Raw genomic sequence first — 17,953 nt, 5'->3', positions numbered from 1 at the left:
GCCTACCCTTCACTCCCTTACAGTAAAGTCTGTCTGAAAACGGACCGATGGCGATAGTTTCGTCCCGCTGACTTGTTTCGGACAAAATACCGTTAATTGCAACTGTGAGCTTGCTGCATTAGCTTTGGTACACCTTTACTCAATTTCGCTTAGTATACTACCATCCTGGAGAACACACATCCTAAATACTTGAAATGATCCACCTGTTCCAGTTTCGTATATCCTACTTAGCATTCAGTCCTATTGGGTTTCTTTCCTAGTGACATCCCTTTGGGCTTGGAAATGCTAATTTTCATATCATAGTTGCTGCACCTCTTTTCAAGATTTATGATGTTATATTACAGACATTCGGCACAGTCTGTCATTAAAACCCAAGTAATCAGCGTAGGCTATACTGCTTACTATATTTCTTCAGAACTCAATCCCTATCTTCTATTTTATGCCTTTCAGTAAATGGTCCGTGTGTACCGTGAACAACGTAGGTGAAAGATTACAGCCTTTCAAAACCTCTGTGACCAATTTGAACCAAGAACTTATTCGACTATCAATTATTCACTCTGTGGGCCAATTTTCAACATAAATGCCTTCGATTGCCCGTGACAACCTGCCCCTAAATCCATAATCCCTGGTACGGCTAACATTATTTCCCTTGATACCAACTATGTCGTATTCCTTCACTAGATCTACGAAGCATAAACATAACTAGTTATGTCTTTCGTAGTATTTTTCAACTAATTGACGTATACTGAAAATATAGTCCTTACAGCCCTCCCTGGTCTGAAGCCACACTGGTTTCCATCCATCCTACTCTCAACCATTGATCGCACCCTGCCTTCCAAGATGCCAGTGAACACCTTGCCTGGTATACTGATCATTCAAATACCTAGATAGTTATTGCAATCCTTTCTGTTACCTTGCTTATGGAGATCTGCAATTACTGCTTTCTTCCAATCAGAAAGTTGCTTACTTACATTCCACGCTAATCGTATTACTCCATGAAGCGATTTTATCCCTGATTTCCCACTATATTTCACCATTTCATGTAAAACTTAATCTATTCTTACTGTTTTATGACAGTGTAGTTTACTTATAATCCTTTCCACTTCCCAGCGCAAGTTCACTGCCAATGTTGTTCTCTTGTTGAACTTGACTGTTCGTAACTTCAATAGAAAGATTTACTTTTACGCTGAAGAAATTTTCAAAATATTTATTCTGTCTGGCTAGATTCCCTGGGATCTTCAATGAGTTCGCTTGATTTACCCAATACACTATTTTCCTTTTCCCTCGCATTCTAAGATTCTTTATTATAGACAAAAAATAAGGTATGAAAAAGAACAACAACTCTCCGAGGAATGCAACGAAATAGAATTAATGAATTCAAAACATGATTCATGATTTTTTCAACATGTACAAGAAAGTGAAACAAGTAACCGTTGCATATAACAAGAATGGTAGTGGAGTCCTCCTTAATAAGAATGGTGACATCTTAGCAAGCACAGAAGAGAAACTGAAGGAATGGATAGAATATGTACAAAGTCCCTTCTTGGATCGCAGAAATGTGGATCATGGTGCTTGGGCAGATGATGATGTGGATATCAAACGTGCAGAAGTAGAGTATGCCATAAGAACAGCGAAGAATGGGGAGGCTCCAGGCCCTGATGAGATGTATGCTGAGATACTGAAAGTGCTTGGGAAAGAAAAATCCCTTTCATTATTAGTTGACCTATTCAACAGTATTCACCCCAGTGGAACCATTTCTCGAGACTGGCTCAAATGGACCTTCGTAATATTGCCTAAGAAAGCCAATGCAAAATTCTGCAATGAATATAGAACAATTAGTTTGATGAGCCACGTTCTGAATGTATTCCTAAAGGTTTTGAATGCGAGAATTTATCATAAATGTGAGGAGAATATCGAAACCTCACAGTTTGACTTCAGACATGGTTTTGGTAGTAGAGAGGCATTATTCAGTCTGCAGGTATTAGTCCAACGGTGCCGAGAAGCCAATGTCGATGTTTTTGCTTGTTTCATTGATTACGAAAAAGCCTTCGATATGGACCGTTATGATGAACTTATGAATATTCTTCGAGAATTAGGACTTGATGGGCGGGACGTCCGTATTATTGGCAATCTCTACTGGAACCAGAGTTGTTGGTCGTGTCTCGGAAGATGTCTCAATTATGAAAGGAGTTCGCCAAGGCTGTATTCTTTCCCCCATGCTTTTCAACATCTATTTAGAAAAGATTTTTCGAGATGCGCTTTACGGAAAGTCTCAAAGAGTTATGGTTAATGGTTTCATCATAAATAACATCAGGTACGCCGATTACACTGTGCTACTTGCAACCAATCTCTAGGATCTACAGGAACTATTTAATGCTGTCACAGATGCCAGCAGAGCCATGGGCTTGAGGATTAATGTAAAGAAGACCGAGTGGATGGTTATAAGTAGGAAAGAAGATGGCATTAGAGGTAATCTCACAGCAGAAAAGGACCAGATAGCAAGAGTGGCAACATTTAAATACCTGGTATGTCACATCAATGATGACTGGAAGCTTACTCACGAAATCCGATGCAGAATTGAGCAGGCCAGAACTTCTTTTCAGAGACTTTGAAAACTTTTGACAAGCCGTGACCTTTCCATTGCACTACGGACACGACTACTCCGGTGCTAACCGAGCTCGATAGCTGCAGTCGCTTAAGTGCGACCAGTATCCAGCAATCGGGAGATAGTGGGTTCGAGCCCCACTGTCGGCAGCCCTGAAGATGGTTTTCCGTGGTTTCCCATTTTCACACCAGGCAAATGCCGGGGCTGTACCTTAATTAAGGCCACGGCCGCTTCCTTCCAATTCCTAGGCCTTCCCTATCCCATCGTCACCATAAGACCTATCGGTGTCGGTGCGACGTAAAGCAATTAGCAAAACTCCGGTGCTACGTTTTCAGCATTCTGTTATACGGCGTTGAGGCATGGACACTACCCGAGAAGAAGTTGCAAACATATGAAATGTGGACGTATGATGCTGAAGATACCTTGGACAGCTAAAATGACCAATATAGACGTTTTGCTCCGTATGAACAAAGAACCAGAAATTCTCACTACCATCAAGAGAAGGAAGCTAGAATACTTTGGTCATATGATGCGGAACAGTAAATACCACCTTCTGCAAGTAATACTCCAAGGGAAAATTAATGGAAAACGTGGTCCGGGGAGAAGTAGGACATCATGGCTCGGCAACTTGAGCCAGTGGTTTGGGGTGGCCAAGCTTACTCTGTTCAGAACAGCTATGAACAAACAACAGATCATGCTACTGCTCGCCAACGTTCTGCGAGGACATGGCACGTGAGGAAGAGAAGAAGAAGGTTTCCCTGCCGCTTGACCAAGCCTTTACACATTATTATCAGAAGTTTCTGATGATTTCTTCTTGGAATCCCCAGAAATTTATTTCGCTGCGTCTCTTTCAATTCCCTATCTACAACAGTTTTCGTCTGGAGCCATTTTTGATATGACTTCTTTTTACATCTGTAAGCTGTCCTCTGGCTTCATCATTCCACCACAGTTGTTCCTAGGCACCCCTTTGCCATTTTTTCTACAACACCCCTTCTCTTTGTATATCCTGAACCTGCTTATTATCTATTATTTGGGATTTTTCACTAATTACATCGGTATACTTCTGTCTTATTTCCTCCTCCTAGACAGACTCCACCCTGATTCCTCCAGAAAGAGTACATTTTCTCTATCCTAGGTCTAGTGATACCTAATTTGCTGCATATCAGATAGTGGACTGTATCATCGAAAAAAATCCGTAAATATGCGTACATTGCTAGTAGATTTTCCGAATTCAAAAGTCAATTATGATATAATCTATTACCTGGCGAGTTGGCCGTGCAGTTGTGGGCGCGCAGCTGTGAGCTTGCATCCGGGAGATAGTGGGTTCGAACCCCACTGTCGGTAGCCCTGAAGATGGTTTTCCACTTTCACACCAGGCAAGTACCTTAATTAAGGCCACGGAAGCTTCTTTCCCACTCCTAGGTCTTTCCTATCCCACCGTATCCGTAAGGCCTATCTGTGTCGGTACGACGTAATGCCAATTGTAAATAAAAAGATATAGTCTATTACGGATCTGGTGACCCCCATCACTCTCATCTGCAACGGTGATTAAGTTAATACTTGAACAATGAATTCGCAGCTGAAAAGTATTTAATTATGTTAATAATAATTGAGGTACGTTTTTATGTCCCTAAACAACCCGAAGAAAACGCATGAATTTGCATTAAGTTTAGTTTCGTCTTTACAAAGAAATACAGCTTTTTGTTAACTATCTTCTTCACTGCCATCATTGCACATATCCTATTCCTCATCTATTTGATTCTGTATTGTAATTGACATGTAGAAATTAAGTTATTAGGTACACACTTTTTTTTCACATTAAAATGTCATAACTTCTTAACAGACAAGACGTTAATTTCAAGTGAAATTTGCCATCATGTTCTGTAGTTATGAACTATATTATAAGCACGACTGTTTGGAACTGAGTTACAATCTTTTGTTACCAAATAGAAGAACGAATTTTCCATAGATTGGAGTAAAAAATAGAAATGTCTGTTCTTGTAGCTACGTTTGTTCCATACCAAGCTCTCAACATTTCGGTAAGAGCGAATGATATTCAACAGCGTGCTTTGTCTTAAGGTTTAAGGTCGACAAACGCACCCACTTATCTTTAGCCCTCATACACAACTACAGGGGCTTGTGTAGTGATCCTTGATCAATGTGATGTTTTTTCTTTCGTTTTGTTGGATGCTGTGTTGTATATCTTTAGAGTAGAGCCTGTTCATGGAGTAAAGTATAAAAGGTGTGCCAGACCACTCCACTACAGTGCGTCTTTCTGAATGGAGACTCCCTTCTAAATCAGTAATCTGTAATCTGACTGCTTACGTGAGGAAGTTTTTCTTTTGCTATGTGTTTAACATCGCACTAGCTCATATGGGTTGCTGCAGAGAAGAGGACTTGGACTGAAGAGGTAGCGGCTGTGGACTTAATTATCCCTCAACAACATTTACTCTGGTGACACTCGGATCTAGTGGACATCAATTTCAAAGAGGAAAGCATGGGATAGGTCAATCGCTGATTGATTTTTGGTGATTTTAGTGTCCAGCATGAGTTTCAACTGTTTTTCGTGAGGGTCCAGGATATCATTCAATCAGACACCACATATATAATTAAGATTTTTGTGAGGTCTTTGCTTCAGACCTGTGATATCGGGGTACCATGCTTGCGTCTTATGTGGAGACCTCAGGTTCGATTTCCGGTCAGTCCAAAGATTTTTGTTATGGACTGGGGGTTGGGATAGGGTTTAACTCAGCCTCGTTAGGCCAACAGTGGAGCTGTGTGAAATGAGAAGCAGAGGACCCGGTAGGGAATATCATACAATATGGCTGGGAATGTCATCACACTGACCACGTGACAGGCCCATCTGGTCGGGCAGCAGATTTCCTGGCAGGACAAGGGCTTTAATAGCCTATATGCGCCATGGGGTGGATATCCAATGTGCAGTATGAGAATTACTGTAAGGTACTTGCCTGGTGTGAAAAAGGAGAAACTACGGCAAAATATCTTCAACGTATCTATGGTGGGGTTCGAACACAAGTGCAAGCTTACAGTTACAGGACTGCCAATACGCCCGGTTTACGTGAGGAATGATCATTTTCTTGGTTACTAGAACGATAAAGGATGTACCCAAATATGTGCGAAGTAATCAAAGGGTGGATAATACCTCACAAAACAACACAAAAATCCCTATCAACATATGCCATACGTTCGATAGTTTTCGAGCTACGCCTGTATTAGTTTTTAGCCGGAATGGTGGCGGCGGGGGAGGGAGGGAGGCATAGGTCGAATTTGGGATTAAGTTTGGAGTCAAACTTGCCGTTACGGACATTTCAGTAGTTCGCAGAGTGTGGAACAAGGTTGTCATCGATGTCCGGAGTGTTCGAACGTGTCCGATAATGTGATGGCATGTTCAGCCGGGTATTCAGGCACATGGTGAACATTTTGAAAATTTCGTGTATTAGAATGCAGTATCCCTGCTGGTACACCAACATGGTGACAGCTAGTCGACATGGGATGTGCCAGGTAAGGCTATTATTACCAATATTCCTCTCACAAAGTTGGGAAGTAACCGACCAAGCATAGGGCAAATCGTCGCTACGTCTAGAAAAGCCGCTATGTGATTATATTTCAGCTTAGAACTCTGACCATAAAGGTTGTGTCACCTAAGGTTCAGTATTGTATGAACTGTATCAAAGAATTTTCGAGCGAGTTGGCTTTGCATTTAGGGGCGTGCAGCTGCGGGCTTGCATTAGGGAGACAGTGGGTTCGAACCCCACTGTCGGCAGCCATGAAGATAGTTTTCCGTGGTTTCCTACTTTCACACCAGGCAAATGCGGGGCCGTACCTTATATAAGGCCACGGCCTTAATTTATTACCACTCCCACCCCTTTCCCATCCCATCGTCGCCATAAGACTTATCTGGGTCCGTTCGACATCAAACTGCTTGCAAGCAAAAGTTCTAAGTGATACAAGTGCTGCGGGTCCGTATTTCCCCCGACAACAATGTCACCTAGACTTATTTCGAGGCACAAGGACGTGATGTTCACGCACACTTTCTGTGTTGTTTTGGGGTGTACTATCCACTTCACAGTTTAGGAAACGGTTTGTAAACCTTCAATCTCTTCCACGAGATGTGGGCCGGGCTGAGTTATTCAGACGGTAGAGTACTAGCTTTCTGAGCCTTCATTGCAAGATTTGATCCTGTCTCAGTCCTCTGGTATTTGAAGGTGCTCAAATACCTTAGCCTCTTTTAGACAGGCTTACAGGCACCGGAAAGAGATTCTTCCACACAAAAGTCTGGCATCTCGACGCTTCCGAAAAGGGTTAAAAAGGGTTAGTGGAATTCAGAACCAAGAACATTCGAGTTGTGGGGAAGGTAGTGTGTCTAGAATTTCAAGTTTTCAGAGCAGGATATAAAAGCTAAGCATTATAAATACTAAAAGAGAGGTGAAAGAGTCCATGGTAAAAACAAGTTCGTTTAAGAACGGCAGCGACTTAGAGTCATCTGCCATTCAATGAGGAATTTTCAACTTTTTCTTAGTGTGTCACTAAATTTATTTGTTAGGACAGTTTGAAGAGCCAGTTTATCACAATATTCTGTTATATATTAATCTCGCAGGCTGGGTGGATCCTCAAGAAGCACTTCCGAAGGTTATGTGGTTATAGGAAAACCCTAAACACAGATGGTGTTGCCACAATGACGCATACAAGAGGGCGCGGAATGAGGTAGTTTGCCATTACTTTCTTCACTGGGCTAGGAATTGCTATTGCAGCATAACCAGTCCTCCAATTAGCACTTTTCATAACATCCAAACGAACTTGCCATGCTCACACGGCCATTAGTCAGCTTCCACACTGTCACAGCCATACATGAGACAGAGACTTCGGTGGAAGCTACATTTTGCTTTGGCCTGTGCCAAGAGGCAATGGCAAATATACTACATCCATTAACAAACATCATCACAATAATGACTCAAATACTAACCCGTGGCTGGTGTGAAAACAATTTGATTCTTGATGATTTTAAACATGATTTTTTTTTTTCATTTTCAACACTAAATTATAGTTTTTATAGGTCTTCGTACTTAGCTGAAAGCGACTTTGCCACTGGTTTGTAACTTGTTATTGTTGTGTTCTGTGAAGATTTTCTCCAAATAATATGCGTATCAGGATGACGATGTTAAGAGAATGACCGTTGAGGGCATCACAAGTACACCACGTCGCGTTAAATTCCTTATCAAATCCAGAGGTAGTGACAAAGTACTAAATACCCCTATCCGATGACAAAATGTGTTACTTGCATTATAACACTGCATTCCAAATGACAGTCAGACCGTCCGAAACGTTATTAAGTATTTAAACCAAGAAAAAGACCAAAATTTTAAATTCAGTGGCACACCGCTCTACGTTGGCAACTCAGTCGAAGTCCGTGAGTTATAACCCTATGTTTTCTTTTTTTTTTTTTTTTTTTTTTGCTAGTTGCTTTACGTCGCACCGACACAGATAGGTCTTGTGGCGACGATGGGACAGGAAGGGCTAGGAGTGGGAAGGAAGCGGCCGTGGCCTTAATTAAGGTACAGCCCCAGCATTTGCCTGGTGTGAAAATAGGAAACCGCGGAAAAGCATTTTCAGGGCTGCCGACAGTGGGGTTCGAACCTACTATCTCCCGAATACTGGATACTGGCCGCACTTACGCGACTGCAGCTATCGAGCTCGGTTTCAATGTATTAGGAACTTCGAAGGGCGGGAGAACATATGGATCTCCATGTCGTACATGTAGTTGGCATGTAGTACAATCCTGCTGGCACTTTTGGTCATTATGTGGCAAAATTGATTTCGACGTGTTATTCCGCCAAGCAAATATTCTTGCTGCTTACATGTGTATTATCTCTCGCTTATGAATAAGCTACACTGTGTCCACTCAGCATTCACTGTCATGCAGCCGAAGATTAACGAAGTAAGTATAACCTTCCTTTAAAGAAAATCAGTCGATCACAACCCTCCACTCATTGGGTTAACTGTGTTACATATTAATAATATTTTTCTCACTTCACTATGAACACACCGAAGTGCCTGAAAACAGATCCCTTCACGTGCCAGAAAATCAAACGGCACTGCACTCTTAAATACCAAAAATCTACGACGGTATTCGATCTCATCACCTTGATAATAGAGGGCACTGCCTAGTGGTCACCGCGACTTTCATTTCGTTTACTTACAGGGGAAGTGCACCAAATTTCCACTTAGGACTTTGAAGAAACTCTCACAGTTGAAAGAAATATGCGTATTAGAAACTAGGATTAAGTCCTACAATTCGCAATAGTATCTAACGGTAAGTAGAAAATGAAGAGTATGTTATATGTGTAGGACCATATGTGGTTTCTTTTTGCCATACAAAAATAAATATCTGTTTCAAAATGTGCGAGCGGAAATCAACTCTTAACCAAGAACAAACTGTTTACTTTCAGAACGTGAAGCAGTGCATTTATATTGTGTTGTTGGTGGTGTGAGAAAGAGCAATGTTTTCAGCACTGACAGTCCATTACCATTACCGGGAGTGATTTACAGTTCAATATTTGTTTTGTTTAAAATCTGATTCACATTTATCTACGAGGCAAGATATCAGTTGTTATTACAATTGCCACTAGGTCTAAGAAAATATGTTATTTTCATATTATGGTAATTTTATATAAAATAATAACATCAAAGATAGATTGAGATATTCAATTTATATAAGTAAATATTTAATTCCTCTGTAGTCTACGTCGTTACGAAACAATTTTGTAAATTTTACACCACAAACCCACGGAATAACAAAATAAATTTGGTTGTAAGACTACTTTTTTTTGTTATTTGCTTTACGTCGCACCGACACAGATATGTCTTATGGCGATGATGGGACAGGAAAGGCCTAGGAATGGGAAGGAAGCGTCCGTGGCCTTAGTTAAGGTACAGCCCCAGCATTTGCCTGGTGTGAAAATGGGAAATCACGGAAAACCATCTTCAGGTCTGCCGACAGTGGGGTTCGAACCACTATCTCCCGAATACTGTGTAAGACTCCAGTATGACATAAAAGTTAATGAAAATTTTCTTCCCAAACAGAATTAATCAAATTAGCTATTCATAAACGGAAGGTTATATTTACTGGAACGTAAAAGAACTCTTGCGTGACAAAATTCTGGCACCTCGGCGTCTTGGAAAACCGTAAAATTAGTTAGTTGGACGTAAAAACCAGTAGCCTATATCAATGTTGAAGATAGCATTCGGGGAACAGTCAGTCATAACGTGAGGCAGAACAATGCACAGGGAAAAGGCAAAAACTTATTCCCCACAAGCCGCATGTCCAACACCTTTATTTACGACTCAAATTATAAGAAGAGGACTTTTGTTAAATGTCACATACATGGCCTGGATTCACACCCAGCTACCTTGGTGAGAAATTGTGCCGATGTCATCGAGCGATTGGGTTTGTTTTCTGATTATCCGCTTCCAGAACCTACGCACGTGTTCTCACCGTCCAAAAACCACTACAGTAAAAGCTTCATTCCCGAGATATAGAATCTGATAACATGAAATCAATATGCACAAAGTTCTACGGGATATTTCATAATCGGATATCTCCAGGAATATAATGTTTTAGTACGAACTTCAGCTACGTGAGAACGTATTTCCAGGAAACTGCATCACTGGGAGAATACAGTACTTCAGCATTCACGTGGCATGACTAAAGTCAACAGATCATATGCTCAGTTCCCACAATGTTCCCTTTATTGCGTCAATATTTACAGCCCTTGTCATCACTGATACTGAAGTGGCTACATAATGCAATAGCAAATTATTTGACACAAATATTAGAATATGAGGACGCTTTGATTATTTAAACATGGGTTCGTGTCAAGTTCATGACTCGTATCGTCTTCAATATTTCAGCATCAGCCCCACTCCTGCTTCGTGCCTTTCATGGGTCCGTCTTATACAACGTTGTCAACTCCACTTCCACTCATTTTACCTGCAAAATGTTGGCCAGTAGAACAGTTCAGAACGGAATGATTCGGAGGTATCCGGCATATATTTGTGAATGATATCTTCTCCATGGCTATGCGCATTGAGGCGTACTGCATACGAAGGCCAGAGTCAGTTGAATAAATTAAATATTTTGCTATTTGCTTTACGTCGCACCGACACAGATAGGTCTTATGGCGATGATGGGATAGGAAACGCCTAGGAGTGGGAAGATAGCGTCCGTGACCTTAATTAAGGTACAGCCCGAGCATTTGCCTGATGTGAAAATGGGAAACCACGGAAAACCATCTTCAGGACTGCCGGCAGTGGGGTTCGAACCCACTATCTCCCGGATGCAAGCTCACAGCTGCGCGACCCTAACCGCACGGTCAACTCGCCCCGTACATAAATTAAATATAAGCCTCAGCACTGCTCTCTCTGTTCTTTTAAATGTAGAATAAATATGCCGGCCCCGTGCCTGCCTCTAAACCCCGGGTTCGATTCCAGACTAGCTATCTGACGGTGAGATGTCGGCCCCGGCGTAGAAAGCCAAGGAAAATGGCCGAGAGGATTCGTCGTGTTGACTACACGACACCTCGTAATATGCAGGACTTCGCGCTGAGCAGCGGTCGCTTGGTAGGCCATGGCCCTTCGAGACTTAGGCCATGGTTGATTTAGAGTACTGTATCTATTTTCGGTGGACGTACTTGCTCAAAAGTCATACGTGAACAGCGTTATCAACAGCCCTATAGGGCATACGTGTACTTTGCCATGGCCATAGTTACCATAAACGTCAGTTTGGGAAAAATAAGCCTTATCTCTACAGCATTACCTGTCTCGTTTACCTACTCGTGCATTCCGAACATTTTCATTTTTTTTTTTTTTTTTTTTTTTTTTTACTTTTTGCTTTACGTAGCACCGACACAGACAGGTCTTATGGCGACGATAAAACATTATTAGGGTAGATAATGATTGTCTATTAGAATAAAATAGTAGTAACAATTACGAATACATTGTAAATAGTTATGTTGGCTAATATTAAGAAAGCAGTAACGTCCGAGCTTGATGATGATGATGATGATGATGATGATGATGAAATGAAATGAAATGGCGTATGGCTTTTAGTGCCGGGAGTGTCCGAAGACAAGTTCGGCTCGCCAGATGCAGGGCTTTCTATTCGACACCCGTAGGTGACCTGCGCGTCGTGATGAGGATGAAATGATGATGAAGACAGCACATACACCCAGCCCCCGTGCCATTGGAATTAACCAATTAAGGTTAAAATCCCCGACCCGGCCGGGAATCGAACCCGGGACCCTCTGAACCGAAGGCCAGTACGCTGACCGTTCAGCCAACGAGTCGGACATGATGATGATGATGATGTTTGTTGTTGTGTAAAGGGTCTAATAGCTAGGTCATCGGCCCCTAATGGTACGAGGTACAAGGAAATGCGATTAAAACTTCAAATGTATCCACTGACTCGAATCTAAAATGATTGTGAAAAATGACCATAAATCCAAAACAATCATAATAGTACTAATCACTGGTAAAGCAAAACTATGGTGTTCCTCCTATAGTGGTACTGATCACAGGTAACGTAGACCTAGGGTATCACGCATAATAGCACTACTCACAGGTAACACAGACCCATGGTGTAGCTCACGTAAGGGTACGACTCAGAAGCAACGCAGATCCATGGTGTTCTCCACATAGTGGTACTAAGCACAGGCTACGTATACTTATAGTGTTGCTCACATAATGGTGCTAAAAATAGGCAATCTAGGCTCACTATGTATCGCACATTATGTTACCACCCTCAGGCAACACAGACCCATGGTGTTCTTCACATAATGGTACCATTCATAGGTAACGCAGACCCATGGTGTTCTTCACATAATGGTAATATTCATAGGTACCGAAGACCCATGGTGTTCTTCACATAATGGTACCATTCATAGGTAACGCAGACCCATGGTGTTCTTCCCATCATGGTACTATTCATGGGTAACGCGGACCCATTCTGAACACAGTGGAACCACCCATTCGAGCGCAGCCCTCAACATATTCTCTCGCTACACAGCAGTGTGTGCAGCCGTGCGTCCGCTCCCCCGCCTTGGTGGGATGCACACGATGGTACTAATCACAGGCAACGCCCAGACCCGTGGTGCTCCTCAAGTAATGGTACTGCTCCTAAGTAACGCAGACCCATGTCATTCCTCATTTGGTGGTACAAAACGCAAGTAACGTCGACCCATGGTGTTCCTCATTTGGTGGTACAAAACGCAAGTAACGTTGACCCATGGTATTCCTCATTTGGTGGTACAAAACGCAAGTAACGCAGACCCATGGCATTCCTCATTTGGTGGTACAAAACGCAAGTAACGTGGATCCACGGTATTCCTCATTTGGTGGTACAAAACGCAAGTAACGTTGACCCATGGTATTCCTCATTTGGTGGTACAAAACGCAAGTAACGCAGACCCATGGCATTCCTCATTTGGTGGTACAAAACGCAAGTAAGGTGGATCCACGGTATTCCTCATTTGGTGGTACAAAACGCAAGTAACGTGGATCCACGGTATTCCTCATTTGGTGGTACAAAACGCAAGTAACGCAGACCCATGGCATTCCTCATTTGGTGGTACAAAACGCAAGTAACGTGGACCCACGGTATTCCTCATTTGGTGGTACAAAACGCAAGTAACGTTGACCCACGGTATTCCTCATTTGGTGGTACGAAACGCAAGTAACGTTGACCCACGGTATTCCTCATTTGGTGGTACGAAACGCAAGTAACGTTGACCATGGTGTTCCTCATTTGGTGGTACAAAACGCAAGTAACGTCGACCCATGGTATTCCTCAAGTTATGGTATTGATCACTAGTTGTCTCATGGTTCTAATTCCCTTATCCCTTGCTCGCCACTTTTAATCGCCTCATGCGACAGGCAGGGGATACCGTGGGTGTATTCTTCATCTGCATCCCCCACCCACAGGGGGTCATAGAGAAAAAAGGAAGGGATCCGGCACTTTGAAAAATGAAGTACCGGACAAAGAAAGACAACGGCCACGAAGGGCGTTTTTTTAAATTTCGTGTGGCTATTTCTAGCTGGGTGCAGCCCTTGTAAGGCTGGGTGGGCGGCATCTGCTATTTGTAGGACACTGCGTGTTATTGTGGTGTAGGATAGTGTTATGTGTGGTGTGTGAGTTGCAGGGATGTTGGGGACACCACGAACACCCAGCCCCCGGGCAATTGGAATTAACCAATGAAGGTTAAAATCCCCGACCCCGCCGGGAATCGAACCCGGGACCCTCTGAACCGAAGGCCAGTACGCTGACCATTCAGTCAACGAGTCGGACACGAAGGGCGTGAAAATGAAGGACTCCCTAGGCCTCGAATGCTCTAATACCGCCAGGGTCGTAAAAGAACAAGAGTTGACCAAGGGAGGTTGGACAGGACAGATAAATGTGAGGAGCATGACACAAGTAAATGGAAACAATGCCAGGACTCAGCTAAGGGCCCCGTGGTCGTCAACACACGCTCCCAAGTTGAGAGCCCCTGGGGCCACCGTTAGTCACCTCTTATGACAGCCAGGGGATACCATATGTGTCCGAGCTTAATCTCCTGTTAGTTGATACTCAGGATGAGTGAAATTTCCTATAAAAGAAGAGCGTAATGTCGGATGATAAGATATTCATTTACATGTTTGTGTCGCTTCATTGTTGTAAACATGTATTCAACTCATGATGTTTTCCTGAAAATTCTTTCCTAATGGTAATAGAAGCAGACACTATACCACGGATATCAAGGCAGAAGGAATTTACAGTTCAGAATGTCTGATAATGAATAAGAAAGGAGAAATGGATGAGCTAGAGAGGAAAGAGAAATCTTTAGAAAGATCTTAGGACCCGAAACAGGGAAGGCTGGCACATGGAGGAAGATAGGAAATGCAGATCTACACAGACAGACAGACAGACAGACAGACAGACAGACAGACAGACAGACAGACAGACAGACAGACAGACAGACAGACAGACAGACAGACAGACAGACAGACAGACAGACAGACAGACAGAGAAGATCATGGACTCATGTCAGTGAATTAGATCAGATAGACTCATTCAGTCCGTGTTCGGTTACCATTAGTAAATCTTAGGAAAGATTCGCCAAAATAATGATTTTATTAAAAAAAGATAACACAGGTCAATTATACACTGACTGACAGAGCAAATGCAACACCAAGAAGGAGTGGTTCGAAAGGGATGAAAGTTGGGAAAAAAACAGAGACGGCACGGACGAATAATTGATGTTTATTTCAAACCGATATGCAGGTTACACAATGCGCACGGCATCGACTCAGTAGGATGTAGGACCACCGCGAGCGGCGATGCACGCAGAAACACGTCGAGGTACAGAGTCAATAAGAGTGCGGATGGTGTCCTGAGGGATGGTTCTCCATCCTCTGTCAACCATTTGCCACAGTTGGTCGTCCGTACGAGGCTGGGGCAGAGTTTGCAAACGGCGTCCAATGAGATCCCACACGTGTTCGATTGGTGAGAGATCCGGAGAGTTCGCTGGCCACGGAAGCATCTGTACACCTCGTAGAGCCTGTTGGGAGATGCGAGCAGTGTGTGGGCGGGCATTATCCTGCTGAAACAGAGCATTGGGCAGCCCCTGAAGGTACGGGAGTGCCACCGGCCGCAGCACATGCTGCACGTAGCGGTGGGCATTTAACGTGCCTTGAATACGCACTAGAGGTGACGTGAAATCATACGCAATAGCTCTCCAAACCATGATGCCGCATTGTCTAGCGGTAGGGCGCTCCACAGTTACTGCCGGATTTGACCTTTCTCCACGCCGACGCCACACTCGTCTGCGGTGACTATCACTGACAGAACAGAAGCGTGACTCATCGGAGAACACGACGTTCCGCCATTCCCTCATCCAAGTCGCTCTAGCCCGGCACCATGCCAGGCGTGCACGTCTATGCTGTGGAGTCAATGGTAGTCTTCTGAGCGGACGCCGGGAGTGCAGGCCTCCTTCAACCAATCGACGGGAAATTGTTCTGGTCGATATTGGAACAGATAGGGTGTCTTGCACATGCTGAAGAATGGCGGTTGACGTGGCGTGCGGGGCTGCCACCGCTTGGCGGCGGATGCGCCGATCCTCGCGTGCTGACGTCACTCGGGCTGCGCCTGGACCCCTCGCACGTGCCACATGTCCCTGCGCCAACCATCTTCGCCACAGGCGCTGCACCGTGGACACATCCCTATGGGTATCGGCTGCGATTTGACGAAGCGACCAACCTGCCCTTCTCAGCCCGATCACCATACCCCTCGTAAAGTCGTCTGTCTGCTGGAAATGCCTCCGTTGATGGCGGCCTGGCATTCTTAGCTATACACGTGTCCTGTGACACACGACAACACGTTCTACAATGACTGTCGGCTGAGAAATCACGGTACGAAGTGGGCCATTCGCCAACGCCGTGTCCCATTTATCGTTCGTTACGTGTGCAGCACAGCGGCGCATTTCACATCATGAGCATACCTCAGTGACGTCAGTCTACCCTGCAATTGGCATAAAGTTCTGACCACTCCTTCTTGGTGTTGCATTTGCTCTGTCAGTCAGTGTATTTCAGAGTAATTATGTTAATAATTTCAATAATTGTACCCAGCAAGAGGGCCAACAAACTGTAATGATTTGTAATGATTAATGTCAGGAAATTTTAACTTCTTTTTGTAAACAGACCGTGCAAATGTATTTTAAAGTAGTGTAAACAAACCTTAAACTATGCGATGAATATTTTTCTCTATGATTTCAAGATTTTGAGGGAGTGTTGTATTCTGTTAAAGAATTCATGAGTGGAAATGAGATTAAAACAAACCGTCTTAACATATTCAGTAAGTGATGCATTTGTGCCCAATTGAACAATAAGACTTAGAATGTGTAATGGAATGATTCAGTATCGGAATGGATGTGTTAGCGTGACTTTCATGACAATTGATCTTGTGATTATTTTAACAATGACTTTAATATAGTGCCTTTTGTCGTACTGCCGAAGATTTTTAAAAACAAACTTGGTTTTGCAAAGAGTACTCATTCATAATCTTTTATTACTCTTTATCTTTCCTGCCTATCAATTTAAGTTTAGTTTTTTAATTCTCGATGTATCACCTGGGATCACCCGTATTCGACTCTGGGATGAACAGCCGGCGCCCAACGTGTAGGCTGGAAGGGTAGAGCATGGAGAAGCATTCAAATGCCATGTCGTGTTAGTTGAAGCAACGCTGTTGAACGTTCTGTGTTATAATATCTGTATACCTTGACCACCGTTACATTTTCCGTAGACTTGTGCAGTGTCAAATAACATGTATCTGGTGATTAGAGGATACTATGATTTCAATGAACTGAAATTTCTGGTCTCCGGATATTCTTCTACACCTTGTGATCGCGACTGTGGCGTTTTTGAGAAACGAAAACGAGTTTACAAGGCCATACTGCCTGAAGAAATTCAGAATGTAGTGAGAACAGCACGACTTCAGTATCCATTTTGGGTGGTGACAATGGAAAAATCTGATCTCTTTGATTTCTCCGGTGCAGCTGATGTATTTATAAACACAACTTAATTGCAGATCACTAACAAATCGTGGATCAAAGTAACAGTGAGAGGTTTACCAGATATTAAAACAAAGAAATCTTTCATTGAAATGGAAGAGTGGGAGGATTATGCTATCTTGGAAGGGAAAATATGCAGAATTCAGGAACATGCAAGCCTTCAGAAATGATTCACAGTTAATATCCATAAGTTATGCCAAGAAAAAAAGACTTACTGTATTGGCGATGCTGGATTACATGGATGTACTGTACAATGTCATGACTTCAACAAGGAAATCTGTTCTTCCTAATTTTGCATTGTTCAGGACAATAATTATCCTTATGCTTAATACAAATTATTGATAATATTATTAGTTGTACTAGTTCTAAGCACAAAATAACACTGATTGTGCATGAAAAATAAACATATAAAGTATTTCTGAGATAACAACTACGTTTTACCTTTCTCCTGAAAAATTTCCTTTTTTCGCACTTACACCCTTTTCCGTGTCAAGTCTTCGATTGTTTACTGTGTTCCAAAGTAGGCAAAAATCGAAGGAAGGATAATAAAAAGAACTTTGTTGGATCTTACGTCCCACTAACTATTCTTACGGTTTTTGGAGACGCCGAGGTGCCGGAATTTTATCCCACAGGAGCTCTTTTACGTAACAGTAAATCTACCGACACGAGGCTGATGTATTTGGGCGCCTTCAAATGTTAGCGGACTGAGCCGGGATTGAAGCTGCCAAGTTGG

Source organism: Anabrus simplex, chromosome 2 (genome assembly GCF_040414725.1).
Source record: "Anabrus simplex isolate iqAnaSimp1 chromosome 2, ASM4041472v1, whole genome shotgun sequence".
Taxonomy (NCBI): Eukaryota; Metazoa; Arthropoda; class Insecta; order Orthoptera; family Tettigoniidae; genus Anabrus; species Anabrus simplex.
This window is presented reverse-complemented; position numbering follows the sequence as displayed.